At 38.3% G+C, this 17,137-nt stretch overlaps 1 protein-coding gene across 4 annotated transcripts in view; it reads right to left on the bottom strand.

Annotated features, from left to right (window-relative positions):
• The window catches only part of fer (fer (fps/fes related) tyrosine kinase), a 105,712-nt gene extending 93,894 nt beyond the window's left edge, over positions 1-11,818 (bottom strand). For 2 of the 4 annotated variants that reach the window (XM_041231452.1, XM_041231460.1), the window contains exon 1: positions 11,457-11,810. The gene's annotated coding sequence lies outside the window, so the exon portion shown is untranslated. Of the gene's footprint in view, positions 1-11,456 lie in introns of all 4 variants that reach the window. The other 2 variants (XM_041231479.1, XM_041231470.1) reach the window with 2 other exon arrangements.
• Between the last annotated feature and the right edge of the window lie 5,319 nt (positions 11,819-17,137).

The following is a 17,137-nucleotide window of genomic DNA, read 5'->3' as shown; positions in this document are numbered from 1 at the left end:
CAAATTGCCTCCTCATCGGAAAACACCACTGGGTCCAGCCTGGTCTGTTCCTTATTGGATAACACAAGTCCTGAACCCCAGGGCAGTAAGACTTTCATCAGGACAAACTTTCAGTATAGACTCCTTGAAGGTACTACCAGCTCATCATGGGTTTCCCCTTTTGTCCAAAAAAGATGATTCGCAAGACCAAACGGTCAAAAAAGACTAAAACACGGTCCATAAGGAGTGAACGGATATGTTGCTGTTTCACCACTGAAATGTGCTTTTGGCTGTTGAAATATGTCTGTATGACGTTTGTGGCTGAGGCTATACTTGGTATAGACCTAACTACTATGTCTGGACAATTAGTAGACCTGACCAAACTCACTGACCTTACTGGAATAACTAACTCTACGCAAATGCACCGAACCAAGAGAGAAACCACCCCATCTTCTACCTATACAGTTGAAAGAAATGTCCCCAGTGGCGGCGTCTAGGGGCCAGAACCAGCTGCGGTAACAGAGACACATGGACAGGTAATAATACCCGTACAAATAAGACTAGATCTTGGTCTGAGTTTCCAACAAAACCGGATTACAAATGAAAAAGTAAGGGCATCAGCTACTACAACTGCTAGAAGGCTGATACAACGCTTCAATCAACGTATCCTCACATGAAAACAGGAACCCTTCCAAGTACCCACTAAAGATGAAATCTGGAAACAGCAAATGTGCAGGTGCTACAGCTCATTGTTATGTGGTACAATTCTCTGGACCTGTAACTTTGCCATCCTGTTGGACCCAAGATCAATGCTCTCCTAAAATGACTATAAAACTCCTCGGGATAGAGAAAAAAAACCCTTGCCTATTTTAAAGTTATACTTTTTCCTGAGCACTTTAACATCTTCATAGAAACTACGAACACTGCTTTCAGAATAAAATGCAGCAATGTTTTATTTTATTCTTATTGCAGTAATGCATACAGATCTCAGTGTAGAGTTGTTCTGTTTGAATGAGAGATCATAAAACAGGCAAACATATGTTAGCTCAATTATGTAAAAAGGAGTTAATCTCTACCACATAGAAACTCTAAACTCTACATCCATTTAAATAAACATGGATATGGCTGGCTCTGGTGCACTTTTGCGCTTAAAAGGCAACACAGATAATTCACTGTCTATTAGTAGTATACTGTATCTGTTAAAAATCTTTCTTTGCCATCAGCCCGGATGGCTGTGGGCAGTTAACAAACTGCCCAGGCAGATGTCGAAATGGCATAAAATTCTATGCTAATTCGGCATCTGCCCACCACAGCTGTGCACTTCGCCAACTGCCCGGGCATTTCAGCAACTGCCGGATTTCAGCGTCGGTCCATAACATATATAAATAACTACAGCTGCAATTGAAACCATTGTGAACCTGAGGAAGACCTGTTGTGTTGAAACACATAGTTCTACCATTCTTTTGTTTGTTTGCTCGTTTTAGTAAAAACATGTTGTATCTAATAAAATGAAGAAAATCTTTTTTTAGAAGACTACAGTAAATCCTGTCCTATTTTTTGAATGTGCGACCAATTGGTCTCTGGGACTTCAATCTACAAACTAAGGTCGGTGTACCTAATTGAGAAGTGAGCGTAAGCCCAAACAGACTTTCTTTAGTTTTAATATACAATTGTCTTATATGGTCGGCAGCTCATTGTGGTTAAGCACTGCAGTGTACTGATGTTTCAATGTTTCTATTTTTCTAATTATATATATATATATATATATATATATATATATATATATATATATATATATATATATATATATATATATATATATATATATATATATCTGATAGATAGACTAGTTTTCAGTCTCTAACAATGTTCTTTGAATGACAACCTCCCAATACAAACACCTAATTCAAGTTCAAAATATGAATAATATGATAATGCTGTTGTCTGGTGTAGAGCGCTGTGCGAAAATGTCAGCAGAAAACAGGTACAGCTTCCCATTTCCTTATAAAGACTGTTGTCCATGTATTAGTGCAGTACCACAGTGCTGTTCTACAATATAGCCAGTTTGTTTTACCATTAAAAAGGCGAAGCCGATAATCCCTTTGTGGTAATCGAACAGCTGGAGTTGTTCATTTTACAGCCTACTGACATGACACTCCATATGCTACATCTAGGATTTTACAAGAGGTGCATAACCACCCACAAATTGTAGGATATAAACAAAATGACTGTAACAGATAATCATTTAAATAAAGTACAGCAAGTGGCAGTAGAACTGATTCAGACTTGGCCAAAACAAAATGGCAAGCATTGTTTACATTTATGAAAGAACTACTCAGATACCATTAGTGAAGCTGAGGTATATGCAAGGATTTAAAACAGCACTACAAGTACTATAAGAAAGCAAGGCACATTATAAATCACTATAATTTAAAATGTAATCCGCAAATTAGACTGGTACAAAATGTGAATGTGCAGACGTGTTCATATAAACACATAGCTGTGAATCTAAAGTACTGTCCCAAAGAAAGCTGGTATGCTCCTGATGAATTCTGTCATATACTTTACATGACTGTTCACCTTACGGAGCAGTGGTTTTCAACCTTTTCATCTCAAGTACAAGTATTTCCAGCAGGGACCACCAGGTGTACCAGTATCTATGTGCAATTTTAAAGGGCTGCTGTAAAACTGAGACCTACCCCATTACAACCAGGGGGTCATTTCCCAAAAGCTACATGAGCCAAACCAACATTGCAAGACCATCGCAAGATCTACGTTTAGGAACCACAGTGTTCCCCGAATAGCATTGTATCCAGTAGCTCTTGAACTACTGGAGTTCACGAGTAGTCTGAGCTAATCATGAAATACTCGTGCAAAACACAATAGCTCTGCCGGAGTAATATATCTGCCCAATTGATCTTTCAGTTTGCTAAATAAAATCCCCAATGCTCCAAAATTATGGAAATCCCTTCCCGTGTCGATTAGGGATGCTGTGTCAGTGAATAGCCTAATTTTATTTCATGTCTAAAACCATTGTTGTTTAGAATGGCATTTTGTTTATCCCGGCTAGATTTTCTGTTACAGTTACGGTATTAAATACACCACAACAAGCACACTGTCATATATTTTCATTAGCACAATAACTACGTTTAGTGAATGGATTTTTTTGTTTGTTTGTTTTTACTGCAATCAAGTAAGCTGCAGTAAATAGTATACCTCCTAATTACAGTCCCAAGTATTTCTGTGAGTTCTGGTTTCATATTTTCTTTAAATGGTCAGTGTGAGAAATAAACTTTGGTTTTCCCTGCAACAGCTGACCCTGCTTTAGTACAAAACTCATGTTACATTGCTCTTTTTCATTAAGGCGGCGCAGTGGAGCCAGAAAGTCAGAATGTGGTACGTGTACCAAAACGTGACTTGTGTTAGGTCAAAAAATGTCTTAATGCATGTGCCAATTTATGTACCAGTTATTTTGTGTACCCAAGCACTCAACATCAGATATATATATATATATATATATATATATATATATATATATATATATATATATATATATATTATAATATAGATATATATATTACGAATATTACACACACACACACACATATATATGAGATAATAATGTCTGGAGATAAAATAATGTTTGCAGTATACCTATTAACTCTATATAGGAATTTGACCATGTAAGTGGAAGCAACGTTAATATGTACAGTTGACCCTGGCTCTAATAGTATCAGAGTGTCATTTAGTGCGACAAAGAGCCATTCGTTTTTCATCAGGGAACTCTATTGGGTATATTTCCTGACTCCCCTCACATGAGATTATGTCATAAACGTGACTAAGGCGAGCCATCGAAATTTGACATCAAATCAAATTAACCTCATTCTTGACCCTTTCAGGATCTTTTACTTTATGAAGCCTAATCAACATGTCTACCGTGTGTTGAACTTCACTGCAGTCCACAATACCAAAAACTACGAAAACACCTATACAATATTTCCATTACATATATTCATTGAGGCAGCATTACTTGAATTATTGTTATTGTTCAAGAGTACCGTGCTAATATTGATGCATGAAATGCGTAAAATATACAGAATATTAAAATGTTTGCACAACTACAGTTTACTGCGTCCCTATGATAAAAAAAAACAATCAAAAAGAAAACAATCAAACAAAAAACAGCGTGGACTGTTACTATGTCCGTTTGCAAGAAAAAGGCTTAGGGAGTTTCCTCATCGGAATAAAAACAGCATGCCACGAATATATAAAAGATAATTTCCATTATTTAAAATAAATACAAAATTTTACAACATTTGGTTCAATACACTCAAGAGCACACTGCATTTGTAAAATGCAGTTATTTTTCAGAGAAGTAGTAAAATAAATAAAATAATAAAAATAAACATTTTTGTTGATACCATCCAAGACATGCAGGGGCAATGGGTAGAACAGTCAAGAAAAATGTCATTTAAAAAAGGCATTTATTAACTAGCTAACACAGGGCTGTAAGCGATTGGAAAAAAAAAAAAAAAAATTCTGCTCAGAGTTATCGTTGTGATCTTAGTATAGCCCTATACCTTTAAAGCCTATTGCACTTAAAATACACATCTCTTATGACAACAATTTAAAAACTTATATTGGTACCTTTTAAAATTAGATCTCCAGCCACACTCTAATTAAGGGTACACTGATTCGGAAGCACTGTGACTGACGACTGCATAAATAAGACAAACTGTAGATCACCCATAAAATCGTATATATGTTTAGAATTTTTGATAACCCAGTTTGTTTCTCATCAGTTAAAGTAATATCAATTTGATGAACTGTGAAAAAAAATTATATTCAAAAAATCGTTAAAGGCCAAACTCAGCACACTGTACCCAGTTTAGATGGGCGTTTCCTTGTTTTGTGAGCTAAAATCATTTGTACATGCCCAGGCAGGAGCAATACATGGCATACCACATTTTAACATGTACAGCAAAAAAATACCACAAAGGTACTCTTAAATTACCGTGCCTGCTTTCTTGGCTGAAGAGATATTAACTGGGGAATTGTGCGCAATTAAATCTCCTGACGGTAAACAATGTAACTAAATCTATTATGACTGGGATGCAAGATGCAACAGACGTTTGTGTTGACTGAAAGCTTTATTTAAGCACTGTATGTTTTGACTGCCGAAAGATAACGTTGGTTTATTTGAACTCACAAAGATAACTTTTCTCAGCTTGGTATGGTAACCTTTTCACTTCCTTCTTTGTTTAACTGTTGAACTTACTGCTGCATTACAGCCCTTCATTAATTAGTTTCTTTATTTAAAGTTTCACAGGGCATATTGTTAATGGCATGTGTGCAATACACAAACCTTATGTGTGTATTTTTATTTTTCGCTGTTCTTGTTCTACATTTCCTAAATGCAACTGTTCATTTTAAGCTACATTTTTGCTCAACGTTACCTGCACACATTTGGTCACAACCACAACTGTTGCAAGAAACTTAGGTTCTCGTATTCTACTGATGTTAATACCTCTCTGCACTTACAAGCATTTGTATTCGATCAAATTGTTATGGGCCTTCTCGCATCTCAGTTTATTAAAGCATGTGATATGTTTTTTTTTTTTAAAATACAGATGACGTCATGTCGCATTCATAAATAGCGACACATGCTTTTAAAGGGGAGAGGCAGCATTTTTATGTCTAACCCCTAAAACTCCCTTTGTTGTTGCACTTGCAACCATTTAAGTTGTAGCCTGGACCCCTGCATCCTAATTTCTAATTTCTCTGTGATTTCAGTGGTACAAGGAGATTGACATATTCCAATAGTGCATTTAAAGGAGTATTGTGTTTGAGGAATCATAGCAAGAACAGCTGCCGGTGCCTACCAGTTGCAAGCCTGTCACGCACCAGTACTGGTGTGCCCACAGGCTGAAAATCTGAAGGTGCTGTGATCCACTTACTAGTACCATATACAAGGTGATTCAGAAGTCACTGAACAAATGAGATGAAGACATTAATTAACACATTACTTATTAGTTACAGCTTAAACATGTCCACTTACCCATTGATGTTTTTTTTTCTTTCTTTCTGGAGGGTTGTATTGTAGAAGATGAAATACTAAAACATCACAATTTTAACCCTAGAGCTAGTTAAACAAACTGGCACACGTCAGACATGTGGCTTATAAACATACTGAATTCAAAAAGGCAGCATATAGAACATAGCCGCACAAGTGCATGCATGAAGATTCACAGAATCTTTAAAACCAAACCTGATATACATGTACATTGCATGGCCTACATGTATTTTTATTTTTATAAGCCTTTTGTGGCATTCCAAATTGACTGAAGCACAAAAAAACAACAATGTAAGCAATTTAGACAAGTGCGTCAATGAGAAATATTTATAGATATTTGCCTAAATTGTACAGTATTACGCTTTATTATTACTACTGTATGAGCGAACATACTAATTTGACACATGTTGCAGCAAATTAGTAAACCACATTTCTTTACCTTTAAATGTACCTTCAGTTTCACTGTTAATGCAAAATCATGGCAGTATCTTTGATTTCATTTTACATGATTTACTTGGCTCAGTTCCCATCTTCCATTCAGTAAGTTCTACGGGATGCAGGGACTGCATGCAGTACCACCTATCAAACCTGCCTGACTCCACACTGTACTGTACAGCGCAATAATAACGACCTAAGGTTTGGGATATTCAGAGTGCTGCCACAGCTGGGAAGTGATTTTGGTCAAATGATTAACCACTATTGAAGCACATCTGTTCTCAATGCCATGCCAATCCCTGCTTTTCACCCAATAAACCTACAGCAAGCAACGGATGTTATGAAGTTGCAGAATCCTAGATGGGAGGAAAAGCCGAGGGAGTCTCCCCCTGAACTGACCAGTGGAGGGCGCTGAAGCGTGATGAGGTGCACAATCCTCAGCCGATTTTCCTCCCTCCCCTAAAATCAACGTCGCGAACAGGGTTCGAACCAGCTTGCATGGCTCCCCTTTCACATATACCTGGTGACACTGTGGACATTTACCAATACAATGAAACAATTTCAGACATAACATATTAGCTTTCCCAATGAGTTTGTAAAGCAAGTGTTTTTTTATAAAGCTACTTATCCAAACCACATGCTTTATGGTCTGATACATAGTGGACTGAGGCTGAACTAAAGTCTGATGTCACAGATATTTCCTAACCAACGGTTGTGCCCAATGAGAATTGCAGATTTCATATCACTTTGCTCTCTGACATATACTGTACATGAAAAAAGAAAACAAATGTAGTTCTGGTTCCCAGAAATGCTATTCCTTCAAGGGAAGTAAACAGAACTGTGCCTTCAGCATGCTGCACTCAGTGACTGACCTCTTTTACATTGGATATGTAACAATGTCTGAGGATTTCTAAGACAAAAAAATATAGTATGTAGGGTACCAAACACCGGTCTACCAATTTAGGGATTCTTCTGTCTCTTTATTCTCTCTAATTATCACTAAAATGAAAACAGTGAAACCAAATCATGGTGATAACATGAAAATCACTTAATTATAAAAAAGCTGAACGTGAAACAAACACAGGCCATACTGTATGTACTGTACAGTACATCTACCACTAAATTACTTTTTTTCATAATGTTATATCAATATGAACGTCACCTACCATATGTACATTACTGAACATGTAAAACTGATACTGTGACATACCACCAGGTCCCTCTATACTGTATCTTCATATCCTGATACTGCTATTTGTGAGATGTAAAACTAAGAAAACAACCTATCCAGAATAAGTAGTCAATATAATATACTGAAATACATGTTATGTACTAATCTGTTTTCTGGCATTTGTAAACAATGTGTTAATATAAAATTGGGAATATTCTATAAAATGCAGGAAACTTTGGCCTCTGGTCTAAATAAAACCACAGTACAGTAGAAACCAATGCTAATGTGTAAGCAGTGTTGTTTATTATTGCCCTCTTTCTAACAAACCTTGTTTGTGTTGGCCACACTACACGGTGAACAGAAGCCAAAATGGTATCTTTTATCCTAGATTCCTATAGACTTTTGAAAATCCAGGATTTAAAATGGATTATTATTATTATTATTGTTTTCAAATTATGAGGGATATCCAGGTGTGTACACTTAATTTACACTAAATCTCCACTAGCAGAGAAAAAGATCATTTCAAAAAAGAAAAAAAAAGTTGTTTCAGAACTACATTTTAAACACAGAACAGCTGGTCTGTTCATGGTCTTTTTTGGCAAGTTTCACTAAAAAATTGGATACACAGTTCTGTAGAAATGTGTAAAACTCAGTGTGACATACTGTACAGTGTTTATGCACGGATGACTGGAATACACTGTATCTGTCACAAGGTTAATCAGAGGTGACTTTTATAGAGGAATAGTACCATACTGTATACCTCCAGAACAATCCACACACTTTGCAAGCATGTCACATCAATCTGTGCCACCCTGGCTGCCCACAACATATTGACAATATTTTGGCAGGTGTTTTCCATGTTTGTTTGTTTTTTTTTTTTTTTTTTTTTAATGACATTGGAAGAAATTAACCAAAGCTCCACTGTCAGATTATGTGCCTCTGCAACACTAAGTGCTCTTACACATTTTAATATATTCTTAAGATTACCAACCATTTTTGTGCTCCTTTATTTTACTGTGTAATTTAGTGCGCCTGAAACACGAGGGATGATGGCACTGGTTACAGTCTGCCCGGATGGTTGCAGGAGAGTTAAGCTCACAGCTCTGCAAGCACATCTCAATCCTAACCTGAAAACCATCTGCTATTCAACATAGACTGACAATTGCCCTGAATTGTGTGGTGAATTTGTAATGTGGACTAATGTCACTGGAGCTAGGTTGAGATCAACTAAATCATTTCAACCTGTGACCCGAGTTAGTTTTAAACCCAGTCTTCGAGACTTGAAAACACATGATGTGTTAGAAATGAACCTGCTCTGTCACTGAGCCCCTAGCTGCCTGCCTTCGCATAGTTCCCTAAAGTGACACTAAGCATGAAGGTAGAGTAAGTAGCAAGAAATATAGGAAGAGAAGACCTGTAAGACTATATTTCTATTCTAGTTACAGAAGCAATATTCATTAAAACTCCAATAAGCTTTTAAACTCGGGAGGGGGTTAGGGTTGGGGAGCATTTAGAAAAATAAGAATTCAAATACAAAAAAAATTAAAAAAAAGAAAACAAGGATAATTATGTTAATATGTTAAGTCCAATTTGCTCGACATTGCTTAATCTGTTTTTTGCATTCACTTATATGTACTTGTTAATTGAATAGGGTCCATGGAACCATCGCTTATTCTCTATAAATTCTTTACAAGTGTTCTACATGTTTACTCTTCTAGTTTTTGTCTTATTGCTCCAACTGAGGAGTAAATGACTGTCATACAATTAAGTTCTTACAGTGGGAGTTCAGCTAAACAAGATTTGCTGTGAACTGTAAAACCAACGTGTGGGGGTATATCGATTTGAATACTGTAGTACAAGTGGAATTTCAATGGAATGATCATTATTAAAGCAGCTGTAGTAGTTCTAAGAATTAACCTTCAGGTCTGTAAACAATTTAGCTAACTCCTTTTTTTGCCATTATGGTACTGCTCAGAGTTCGATTTCACATATTGTCAGATTACTGTTAGTTGCATTTCTGCATCGACTTCTAAGCTGACTATATTGCTTCAGATGTTTAATTACACAGCCCCTTGTAATTTATAAACACATTACAACCCCCTGCAACCAATGCCAGAGGTTTAATGAATACAAGGTTTGTGCTGAACTGAAAGCAAAGGATTATTTGTGTCAAAGAAGTTAGTGTCTACAGTTAAAAGGCTGAAGCATTTTTACATCACATTCCATATACTGAATTCAATCATAATATATGTAGGTACACATAATGTGTACGTATTATATATTCATATAATTTTCTTGTGTTACAAACAAATGGTTCTCAAACACATTTACTGTCTATCGTGTTGCAATAACAATGTTTAAGAGCAATGGTTCGTCTCATAAAGAAGGATATTATAAAACACATATTTTTGTAAATGTACTGTGTCATAAAAAAGGAAGCATTCCCATAGAATATAGGCAAGACATTTACAGTTATCCATTTTCAACGTTTCCATGTGTAGATCTGGCCTGGCAAGCACTGGTCAGACTCTTCCTCTTTTTTTCAGTATAACTAGTACAGAAGTAGGTATGGCAAATTGTAAGCACCAGAAACAAAATAATGTTACATGTGCATTACATATTGTATGTACAAAATACTGCTTTAATCTTTGAAAACATACACCTGTAGCACCACACCTGAACAGGAATCAAGATACTGTTGATATACTGATATAAAAACATTAATGGTTAAGGAAAAACAAAATCTGTTTTGCTTATAGTCCTTTCTTCACACTATTTAATACAATACAGATATACTGTGAATTGGTTACACAGGTACCACACTGGAGTACCACAACAAACCCTGATGAACTTTGGAATGAGTTTGGTCAAAAAAAAAAAAAAAAAAACTGTTGCATTTAAACCAAAAAAAAAAAAAATCTACTTTTATTATCAGTAAGACTTCTGTACAGTCAATGTTAAATAAAAAAGCAACTGCTTGGTTTTGTTATTTGGGAGACAACCAATATTTTTCAGGGATCTCTGCTAGAGGTAAAAAGTGGGTACAGTATATTCGAATATATATATATATATATATATATATATATATATATATATATATATATATATATATATATATGTGTTATGGTGCAAAACTGTGTCTCTGTTGTCAGTCTGACATGGGAATGCTGTACTGTATGTATGTGTGTGGGTGGAACCCACACTTAATTGACCTGGTGAGAAGTCCAGGCCAGCTCTATACAGCATCAGCGATTTCTGTGCCGCTTCTCAAGCAGCCCCATCTTAACATGGCGACCACCAAAACAATTGAAACTCTAGCAATGCACGGGATGGATACATCAATGTAACACGGCTGTGGCAAAATAAATTAAAAAAAATAACACAAACTTAAACATCAGCGTCACTGTAGCTCCCTCAGCGTTGTCAGCGCAAGCATGCACAGACACGAATTATTGCATTTTTTTTTCTTCTCTTCACGATTCTGGTTTACACAATAATACAAATAACCAATTATTATATGCAGCACAATCCCTATACTAACCCCCCCCCCAAAAAAAAAATTCTAGTAATTTTTCAAGTGTTATATTTTTAATATGGTGCTTATTCACAGGACATAAACAGCAAGTCTAGCGTTGCGGTAAAGATTTTCTTTGTTTCTTATCTTATATTATCGACTGTACTGAGCAGGCGAGCTCTGTGCAAAGTTGCAACCCCAAACACACACGACACAGATGTTATCAGTTTGTGTTTACTACATGCTTAGCGAACTAGAACTCCGATATTAGTACTGGTGCCTACCTCTCAGGCTCCTTGAAATTCAGGTATTGGGAATCATTGCCCGGTCGGTCCAGTTCTCTTATAATGTCGGAGCACCGATGGACGCTCGATTCAAAACATAAAAACACTGTTACAAGAAAAAAATATTCCGAGTTGTTGTACAGACAGTTTTATGTCAATGCTACGTTTTTCTTAAGCGTTTTATTTGCTGTAGTTTTCTTGTTTTATAGTAGAATGTGCGTGTGTTTCCGGGTGGTTTGTGTTAATTTGGTTGGTATCCTTTTTTTTTTTCTGTGTCTGTGGGTCCCGCAGTCAGGATTCGGGAGGAGTTTCCGCTTTGGAACTAACTGCTCGCACTCTCTCCTAAGGATAATGACGTTCACGGCATAGGCCGATGAAGTACTACACAATACTAGCTTCGACATAGAAACAGGCAGAACCCCGCCGGTCCTGGATACGGCGAGTCGATGGAACAGCATGCTATGACCAGTAAGTGGTTAGGTCAGAATGTTAATGAGACTGCCACAGTATTTCAGGGTAGCCATCACTGAAAGCATAGCAGTTGGCAAGTATTCTACAGGGGCATGAAATGTCTACTTCTTACAGTGGAAAATGTGGTACAAGTTCCTTGTTTTCTTCTGTTGATATTTCGATTTCAATTTACATTCACTATTGATGGAGCCCATTATGTTCAGCCACAGCACTTTGTTCCATATCTTGCACAAAGGGAAAAATACAAATAGCTTCAAGCTAATGAAGTCTTCATAGGACTTTATCATAACAAGTTATTGAGTGTATCCGAATCAAGGGGCAAATGGAAGTGCCTGGTCTGTACATCTACATGCCACACTAGATTTCAGCATACAGTATAGCTGAAATAGCATGTATTAAGTTGTGGTGAAACCTGTGCATGACATTTATGACAAGTTATTGGGGATAGAAGAGTCTGGGAGTGTATTGATCCATGCGTTTGTAAGTCACAGTTACATTTTACTTTTCCACATGGTGGATGCAGGATATGTGAATTAACTTTTGTATGACAGTGATAAGTCTAGTTTTGTATACAGCCATTGCATGGGGATATTCTGTATGTCACCGACATACTTATTGATTTAAACCTTCAAACCATTATTTAATTTAATTTATATATTAAAAAAAAGTGGTGCAGACTTTTCACAGGAGCACAGTCTTTCTTATTGTAGCTCAATGCTGTGTGCTTCATATCTCAGTAATCACTGATATGTGTCATGTCTCACATCCAAGATCAAATGATCAAGTTGAAGAGAGAAGTGGGACTCCACAACTCACCACCACAATGTGCACAAATCTGAAGGGTGCTTATGCATCTGTCTAATTCTATTCAATACAGGTTTCCTGGCTAGAAGAAAGGTGATGCACAGGATTATAGAAACTAGAAGGAAACTTGGAATTGAAGAAATTACCATTCAGAGACATGGACTGTTTTTTTTTAGCAAGCTGAAATGGGAGGAGGCGTATCCCAACCAGTAGGGAACATATTTTATTTATCAACACTGGAACCTTTATTCAGGATCTCTGTGTGCCAGCTCTTACTGATAGTGAGGAGAGGCAACTGGAGGTTCCATCCCAGGATCACAAAGTATGTCATTCCTTGAAGCCAAGCAGCCAGCACAAGGAGGTGTGGTCTATCCGGAGGTTGTCTGGAAAGTCGTTTTACAGCCCCCTTTTGTTCAGTGTCTGAGGAATACTTGCAACATCCTTCACAAATTGGTGGTAGTATGAGGTCAGTCCCATGAAACTGCACACATCTCGGACAGAGTTGGGAGTGGGCCATTCCTGCACAGCGGTCTCTTTCTCAGAATCCATAGGCACGCCATTTGCCACCATGATTTGTCCTAGAAGCCCCACTTGGCGGATCCATGCAAACACAGTTGTAAGGTTCCTACAGCCCCTGCGAAAGTGGATGCATGTACCAGCAGATCGTCCAGGTCACGACACTCACTTTGCGTAGCACAGAGGCAAGCACCCCAATTAGAAATGTCCAGTCATTGTTCCCCCTGCTGCGGCAATTTCCCCCACAGCTCAAAAGAACTGAAGGTTTAGTGGGAGTCCTCCAATCTCACGACGAGTCAGCTTCCTTTTTTACACCCAGGAACTTGAGAGCAGATGTCAGTGAGCTGCCGACCTCTGGAAGACAAAAGCCAGCCCTGCAGGTGTCTGCTTTTGAACTCACTGGGTGCCTGGCCATCAGGGTTCACTATAGTGCAGTGAGGAGAAACAGTCCCTGACGATTTTGCCTCCCTAACCCACCGGCGCTCCAGAGCCAATGCAACACTCCCTTTGGAAAACCCCAGTGAAGACTGTCTTCTTCGCACAGCCAGGATGCAAACCTGTACTGTATGACACCCTGCACATCACACAGCTGTGCTTTTACCAGATAAGCCACTCCGGGACCCAGGTAAAAGCAGTTTTAGGAAAAGTTTTGGGGGCTAGCGCAATTTTCACAGTATCCACTTCTCAAGTCCAGTGAGCTAACACTGCGATCCTGTAACACATTACAAAACGTCATCAATCCAGGGGAGCGGATAGGATGGCTGTGGCTGTTGCACAAGATTAGGGTGGCTCGATTAAGAGAGCTGCTGGCTGTCTGGTGAAAGATGCATGTGCAGTGGCTTTCTGGCAACTGGGGTATGGTGTCCACCTGGATAGGCTGTTGCTCTGTCTCCATTGCTGCTTCTGGAGGGGTCCTCCATCGCCGCCTCCACATGCAAGAGGCGGATGTCCCCTGTGTAGAGCTGATCCACAGCCCCTCCACTCACATCCAGGCATTCCTCCAGCCTAGTAAGCAGCTCCATGCCGATACTGTAGTCGTCCCAGATTGGCACCAGCCAAAATTCATGCTGTACGGCATGGTACCCAATCTGAATAGACATTACTTGTCAGCCCAGCATCAGCATCAGCTTTCCAGTCATCATTTTCATCTTCGTGGAGGTGGGGCACCGGGTTGAACCAGACTGCTGGTATCGACCATGGCGTGACACACCACTCCGTTGAGCTGTAAGGGAAGGCTCAGGCTGCTGCCCTGACCAATCTGACCCACAGCCGCTGCCTGGTGATTTTTGCCTCAGGGGTGGTAGGAGCTCGGACTGGCGATTCCTCCTGTACGCAGTCCGGCTGTAGCTTCCCACCGGGGTCAAGGGTAACTCTTGCTGGATAACGGAATCGGACGCGATGGTGGCCGGGCTGGCTGCAGTGCCAGCAGGGGTTGTCGCTCTGAGGTGTGCGTCCCTCTACGGAGAGTCTGTGTAGTGAGTTTTTAGAGGGCTAGTGCTTATGTTTCTGTACTGCTTGGCATTAAAAGAGAGCATATTAGCGTCTGGTGTCTGCTTATTATCTGAATCTCGCTAAACTAAAAGTCTGTACATTACAGAGGCAGAGAGCGGCATCTTTAACTAAACAAACAAGGTGGCAGGGACAGGCACTGCGCCTCCCCTGGAACAGTTGCATGCCTCATAGTTTGAGAACCCCTGCTTTACACAAAGAGGTCAATAAATACTGTATTTGTTTTACAGCTGATTTAAATATTTGAAAACTTATTAAAAGTTTAAATTAAAAAAAATAATTAAATGTATTTTGAAGTTTAGCTATAAATGGGTAGAGAGGTTGTGGAGTATACCACAGAAGTTTTTCTTTAATATCTGATGTTTCATTTAATGTGTCTTTGCTGCCATCAACTGGTAAAGCATTAAACTACAATCGTCGCTGTTGGAATAAAGGGTGGTTAAAAAAAAAAAAAAAAACCTACTGTAACTTTTTTCAAAATTGCAAATCTTAGGTATTGCATTCACTGACATTACAAATATTTCATTTTTTATAGGAACATTTTGTCTTCTTCAGTTCCCCCCCTATGGCCACTAGCGACATAGCGGTATAGAGCCAGTATCATGTCCATATAAGTTATAACAGTGTTTATAAGATGTATCACCATTTGCTGTGCTGTTTCCTGTCTTTTGGATCACTTGAACTAACTTTCAGTAGTTTTTATGAATTCTGAACTGCTTCAGGCAGTTCCGGAGTGTCTGGTTGCTTCGTGGCACTGTTTATGTCTTTGGCTGCAGTTACAGAATTAGTGTCTTCATTCTTTCCGGCCAGGTAGCAGCACGGTGCACCCGGATGAAAGTGTTTGAATGCGCCTATTCATTATTCTCACCCGAGAGTTACCCCGAGCTAACTTTTACAAACAGTAGCTGCAGCTTGGCTTGTAGCACATGCAGCTGTGTATACTGTGAACGTGTCTCCCGATGATACCAATTACAGTACAAACTCTTGCTGGCAATAGGTGTCATCTGGGATGCAACTGATGAATGAACTCAATGGCCTGTCGGTTTTAGAAATGTTTTATTTTTGTATATTTATGCACCATTGAAACATTATTTTTGGATTTCTGTAAAGTGCTTACTGCAACGGTAACTGTACTTCTTGGCACAATTGCACTACTGTGAGAGCTGATTGCTGAAGATCTCGAACATAAGTACCCCTGGTCCGGGACAAAAGGGAGCATGAAGATCTCAACGCAGTGACCACCGAATACCTTCCTTTTATACCCTTTTCTATATGACACGCTAGTTTGTGTACCATATGGTCCCTGGTGGCACCACATGGACAAAGCTGTAATTAATTACATAGAAAACCTTCCCAAACCTCTTTGTCGAATTTTTTCAATGTGGCTACCACCTTCAGATGGGGCAATTTCTGTGTTCTTGAGTGTACATATTCATATTCTCCAATTAGAGGGCCAAGGGAGAAGGTGAAAACACTGAAGGAAGTGCAGGTTTCCATGTAATGAGGATGTACAGGTTACCTGGGTAATGTAGGCGATTTGAAAGAACAGGTTACCCAGCTAATTGGAAACATTTCTCCAACAAATGAAACACCAGGTGAACCAGCTAAAGGAAATGTTTAATCCAATTTTGAACTGTGGCTCAGCAAGCACAGGCATGGTTTGTCCAAAATGGTTTGTTTTCTTAAAAGGTTTATTTATATATGTTGTGCTTTTTTGTGCTGATCTGATTGTGTGCCCCCAACCCACTGAAACATGAACTATTCCAGTGCTATAGGCAATGTGGAGTGATAACCAAGGTTTTGCAGTCTGTTTTGTTACCTCTTATTTTGTGTTATCAGCAGTATTACTGGTCCCACCTTTATTGTGTAAATAATTCAAATACAACACTATGTAATATAATACATGTTTGATCAAGTCTTTTGGCTTGCTACATTACTAGTTTGATATCAGTGCCATATCGAATTTAAAAAACATTACATTTTCATGAATGGCCCATCTCTTTTTAATTCAGAAATCTGTTTTCTTCTAAACACACAATAATAATAATAATAATAATAATAATAATAATAATAATAACAACAAAGTGCCTTACAATCGTGAAAACAAATCTTCATAAAGATGACAAACATTTATAGACGTTACCACCAACATGACCTCTTATGGCTTATTGAATGCTAAAAAATGATCATTTATTTCCTCTCCACTTTTGCAGAACAAGTAACTGTTTTACACCCTCACAGTTATAAAAGTGAAATTAATTAGGTGACATATATGAAGTTAAGATTGATAAAGTGACAGATTTGGGAAATAGTTAATTGAAATTGACAGATAATTCATATAAGCAAGATATAGCAGCTCAGTAATGTTTTATATAAAAAAC

The sequence above is a fragment of the Polyodon spathula genome, chromosome 2 (assembly GCF_017654505.1).
Source record: "Polyodon spathula isolate WHYD16114869_AA chromosome 2, ASM1765450v1, whole genome shotgun sequence".
NCBI lineage: Eukaryota > Metazoa > Chordata > Actinopteri > Acipenseriformes > Polyodontidae > Polyodon > Polyodon spathula.
The sequence above is the reverse complement of the archived record's forward strand: the minus strand, read 5'-3'. Positions and strand labels throughout refer to the sequence as shown.